This window comes from Oncorhynchus gorbuscha, linkage group LG16 (genome assembly GCF_021184085.1).
Source record: "Oncorhynchus gorbuscha isolate QuinsamMale2020 ecotype Even-year linkage group LG16, OgorEven_v1.0, whole genome shotgun sequence".
In the NCBI taxonomy this organism is placed as follows: domain Eukaryota; kingdom Metazoa; phylum Chordata; class Actinopteri; order Salmoniformes; family Salmonidae; genus Oncorhynchus; species Oncorhynchus gorbuscha.
In genome coordinates, this window is record NC_060188.1 from 80,337,001 (window position 1) to 80,342,795 (window position 5,795).

Genomic DNA, 5,795 nt, shown 5'->3' on the forward strand with positions numbered 1-5,795 from the left:
GAACGACTGCAGAAATATGTGATTTACATGCCGGTACATAATCCACATTTCTTCAATTCATTCTAGCATTTTCTAAAACAGTAGTAGTTTCAACGATTGTATTTATATTAGTCGAAGTGCATCATAAATGTCAGCAATTTACAGCCTTTTTTACTGCCTACAGTTTGAAACATCATTATATTCGGACGAAAATGGATTTTTTTGTGCCAAATAATAAGATGAGAAAGATAAATCATCATCACTGTAGCCCCTCCTATGAGCAAAATACGTCGAAAATACGTTGAAAATAGTATTGTGCTCACTGGGATAGGAAATGGGGAATGTAATGCTTACAAAGGGCCCAATAGCTGTGTTAGGGTCAAAAGTATAATTTGTGTGAGGGCCACAGTGGTGAAAAACACAATTGCTGTTGTCATTTACACCTGCACTTTAGGCCAGTGGCCACCCTGATAAAGTTTACAGCAGGATATTTGGAGAGGCAGCATTGGGAGCTGTTTTTACAGTCTGGTTGGGAGAACTTGTGAGGTGTCTGTTTCTCAAACCAGACACTAATTGTCATGTATTGTCATATATTGTCATGTCTTGTCCCTGTGCTTTCTCTTCTATTCGTTTCCCCCTGCTGGTCTTATTAGGTTTCTTTCCCTCTCTCTATCCTCTCTCTATCGTTCCGTTCCTGCTCCCAGCTGTTCCTCATTCTCCTAACGACCTCGTTTACTCTTTCACACCTGTCCCCTATTTTGCCCTCTGATTAAGTCTCTATTTCTCTCTCTGTTTCTGCTTCTGTCCTTGTCGGATCCTTGTTTACTGTTTACTGTGTTCTTGTTCCGTCCTGTCGTGTTTTGCCTATCATCAGATGCTGCGTGTGAGCAGGTGTCTCTGTCAGCTACGGCCGCGCCTACCTGAAGGGACCTACAGTCGGTTGCCGCTTATCCTGCAATTCCCCTCTACTACTAGAGGATTTTTGTTTTCCCCGTTTGGACATTTCCTGTTAAGGATTGAGGATTATGTTATTTCTGTTTGGACTTAAATAAACTCAGTTTCTGTTAAGTCGCTGTTGGGTCCTCACTCACTTGCATAACAGAAGGATCCGACCAAGAATGGACCCAGCGACTACGGATCCTCGCAACTCAGCCGTCGAGATCCAGGGAGCGATGCTCGGCAGACACGAGCAGGAATTGTCTGCTGCTCGGCATGCCGTTGAGACCCTGGCCGCTCAGGTCTCCGACCTCTCAAGACAGTTTCACAATCTCCGTCTCGATCCACCAGCTACTTCCTGGGCTTCCGAGTCTCCGGAACCCAGAATTAATAACCCACCGTGTTACTCTGGGCAGCCCACTGAATGCCGCTCGTTTCTAACCCAGTGTGATATTGTGTTCTCTCTCCAGCCCAACACATACTCAAGGGGTAGAGCTCGTATCGCCTACGTCATATCTCTCCTTACTGGACGGGCTCGTGAGTGGGGCACGGCAATCTGGGAGGCAAGGGCTGAGTGTACTAACGAGTATCAGAACTTTAAAGAGGAGATGATACGGGTTTTTGATCGTTCAGTTTTTGGGAAGGAGGCTTCCAGGGCCCTGGCTTCCCTATGTCAAGGTGATCGATCCATAACGGATTACTCTATAGAGTTTCGCACTCTTGCTGCCTCCAGTGACTGGAACGAGCCGGCGTTGCTTGCTCGTTTTCTGGAGGGACTCCACGCTGAGGTTAAGGATAAGATTCTCTCCCGGGAGGTTCCTTCCAGCGTGGATTCTTTGATTGAACTCGCCATCCGCATAGAACGACGGGTAGATCTTCGTCACCGAGCTCGTGGAAGAGAGCTCGCGTTAAGTGTCCCCCCTCTCCGCATCACTACCATCTCCCCCCACTGGCTCAGGTGTTGAGCCCATGCAGCTGGGAAGTATTCGCATCTCGACTAAGGAGAGGGAACGGAGAATCACCAACCGCCTCTGTCTCTATTGCAGTTCTGCTGGACATTTTGTCATTTCATGTCCAGTAAAAGCCAGAGCTCATCAGTAAGCGGAGGGCTACTGGTGAGCGCTACTACTCAGGTCTCTCCATCAAGATCCTGTACTACCTTGTCGGTCCATCTACGCTGGACCGGTTCGGCAGCTTCCTGCAGTGCCTTGATAGACTCTGGGGCTGAGGGCTGTTTTATGGACGAAGCCTGGGCTCGGGAACATGACATTCCTCTCAGACAGTTAGGGGAGCCCACGGCCATGTTCGCCTTGGATGGTAGTCCTCTCCCCAGTATATTATGTGAAACACTACCTTTAACCCTCACAGTATCTGGTAACCATAGTGAGACCATTTCTTTTTTGATTTTTCGTTCACCTTTTACACCTGTTGTTTTGGGTCATCCCTGGCTAGTGTGTCATAATCCTTCTATTAATTGGTCTAGTAATTCTATCCTATCCTGGAACGTTTCTTGTCATGTGAAATGTTTAATGTCTGCTATCCCTCCTGTTTCTTCTGTCCCCTCTTCACAGGAGGAACCTGGTGATTTGACAGGGGTGCCGGAGGAATATCATGATCTGCGCCAGGTCTTCAGTCGGTCCAGAGCCACCTCCCTTCCTCCTCACCGGTCGTATGATTGTAGTATTGATCTCCTTCCGGGGACCACTCCCCCCGGGGTAGACTATACTCTCTGTCGGCTCCCGAACGTAAGGCTCTCGAAGATTATCTGTCTGTTGCTCTCGACGCCGGTACCGTTGTGCCTTCTTCCTCTCCCGCCGGAGCGGGGTTTTTTTTTGTTAAGAAAAAGGACGGTACCCTGTGCCCCTGCGTGGATTATCGAGGGCTGAATGACATAACGGTTAAGAATCGTTATCCGCTTCCCCTTATGTCGTCAGCCTTCGAGATTCTGCAGGGAGCCAGGTTCTTTACTAAGTTGGACCTTCGTAACGCTTACCATCTCGTGCGCATCAGGGAGGGGGACAAGTGGAAAACGGCGTTTAACACTCCGTTAGGGCATTTTGAATACCGGGTTCTGCCGTTCGGTCTCGCTAACGCTCCAGTTGTCTTTCAGGCATTAGTGAATGATGTACTGAGAGACATGCTGAACATCTTTGTTTTCGTTTACCTTGACGATATCCTGATTTTTTTTTTCACCGTCACTCCAGATTCATGTTCAGCACGTTCGACGTGTTCTCCAGCGCCTTTTAAAGAATTGTCTTTATGTGAAGGTTGAGAAGTGCGCTTTTCATGTCTCCTCCGTCACATTTCTCGGTTCTGTTATTTCCGCTGAAGGCATTCAGATGGATCCCGCTAAGGTCCATGCTGTCAGCGATTGGCCCGTCCCTAAGTCACGTGTCGAGTTGCAGCGCTTTCTCGGTTTCGCGAATTTCTATCGGCGTTTCATTCGTAATTTCGGTCAAGTGGCAGCTCCTCTCACAGCCCTTACTTCTGTCAAGACGTGCTTTAAGTGGTCCGTTTCCGCCCAGGGAGCTTTTGATCTCCTCAAGAAGCGTTTTACATCCGCTCCTATCCTTGTTACTCCTGACGTCACTAAACAATTCATTGTCGAGGTTGACGCGTCAGAGGTGGGCGTGGGAGCCATTCTGTCCCAGCGCTCCCATTCTGACGATAAGGTCCATCCTTGCGCGTATTTTTCTCATCGCCTGTCGCCGTCGGAACGTAACTATGATGTGGGAAACCACGAACTGCTCGCCATCCGCTTAGCCCTAGGCGAATGGCGACAGTGGTTGGAGGGGGCGACCGTTCCTTTTGTCGTTTGGATTGACCATAAGAACCTTGAGTACATCCGTTCTGCCAAACGACTCAATGCGCGTCAGGCTCGTTGGGCGTTGTTTTTCGCTCGTTTCGAGTTCGTGACTTCTTATCGTCCGGGCACTAAGAACACCAAGCCTGATGCTTTATCCCGTCTCTTCAGTTCTTCTGTAGCCTCTACCGACCCCGAGGGGATTCTCCCTGAGGGACAAAGGGGCGTGTTGTCGGGTTGACTGTCTGGGGAATTGAGAGACAGGTAAAGCAAGCACTCACTCACACTCCGTCGCCGCGCGCTTGTCCTAGTAACCTTCTTTTCGTTCCCGTTTCTACTCGTCTGGCCGTTCTTCAGTGGGCTCACTCTGCCAAGTTAGCTGGCCACCCCGGCGTTCGGGGTACACTTGCTTCTATTCGCCAACGGTTTTGGTGGCCTACTCAGGAGCGTGACACGCGCCGTTTCGTGGCTGCTTGTTCGGACTGCGCGCAGACTAAGTCAGGTAACTCTCCTCCTGCCGGTCGTCTCAGACCGCTTTCCATTCCCTCTCGACCATGGTCTCACATCGCCTTAGACTTTATTACCGGTCTGCCTTCGTCAGCGGGGAAGACTGTTATTCTAACGGTTGTCGATAGGTTCTCTAAGGCGGCTAATTTTATTCCCCTCGCTAAGCTTCCTTCCGCTAAAGAGATGGCACAAATCATCATTGAGAATGTGTTCAGAATTCATGGCCTTCCGTTAGACGCCGTTTCGGACAGAGGTCCGCAATTCACGTCTCAGTTTTGGAGGGAGTTTTGTCGTTTGATTGGGGCTTCCGTCAGTCTCTCTTCGGTTTTCATCCCCAGTCTAACGGTCAAGCAGAACAGGCCAATCAGACTATTGGTCGCATCTTACGCAGTCTTTCTTTTCGAAACCCTGCGTCTTGGGCAGAACAGCTCCCCTGGGCAGAATACGCTCACAACTCGCTTCCTTCGTCTGCGACCGGGCTATCTCCTTTTCAGAGTAGCCTTGGGTACCAGCCCCCTCTGTTCTCGTCCCAGCTCGCCGAGTCCAGCGTTCCCTCCGCTCAGGCTTTTGTCCAACGTTGTGAGCGCACCTGGAAGAGGGTCAGGTCTGCACTTTGCCGTTATAGGGCACAGACTGTGGGAGCCGCCAATAAGCGTAGGACTAAGATTCCTAGGTATTGTCGCGGTCAGAGAGTATGGCTCTCCACTCGTAACCTCCCCCTTACGACAGCTTCTCGCAAGTTGACCCCGCGGTTCATTGGTCCGTTCCGTATTTCTCAGGTCGTTAATCCTGTCGCAGTGCGACTTCTTCTTCCGCGACATCTTCGTCGCGTCCACCCAGTCTTCCATGTCTCCTGTGTCAAGCCTTTTCTTCGCGCCCCCGTCCTTGTCGAGGGCGCACCTATCTACAGGGTCCGGAAGATTATGGACATGCGTTCTCGGGGACGTGGTCACCAGTACTTAGTGGATTGGGAGGGGTACGGTCCTGAGGAGAGGAGTTGGGTTCCATCTCGGGACGTGCTGGACCGTTCATTGATCGATGATTTCCTCCGTTGCCGCCAGGGTTCCTCCTCGAGTGCGCCAGGAGGCGCTCGGTGAGTGGGGGGGTACTGTCATGTATTGTCATATATTGTCATGTCTTGTCCCTGTGCTTTCTCTTCTATTCGTTTCCCCCTGCTGGTCTTATTAGGTTTCTTTCCCTCTCTCTATCCTCTCTCTCTCTATCGTTCCTGCTCCCAGCTGTTCCTCATTCTCCTAACGACCTCGTTTACTCTTTCACACCTGTCCCCTATTTTGCCCTCTGATTAAGTCTCTATTTCTCTCTCTGTTTCTGCTTCTGTCCTTGTCGGATCCTTGTTTACTGTTTACTGTGTTCTTGTTCCGTCCTGTCGTGTTTTGCCTATCATCAGATGCTGCGTGTGAGCAGGTGTCTCTGTCAGCTACGGCCGCGCCTACCCGAAGGGACCTACAGTCGGTTGCCGCTTATCCTGCAATTCCCCTCTACTACTAGAGGATTTCTGTTTTCCCCGTTTGGACATTTCCTATTAAGGATTGAGGATTATGTTATTTCT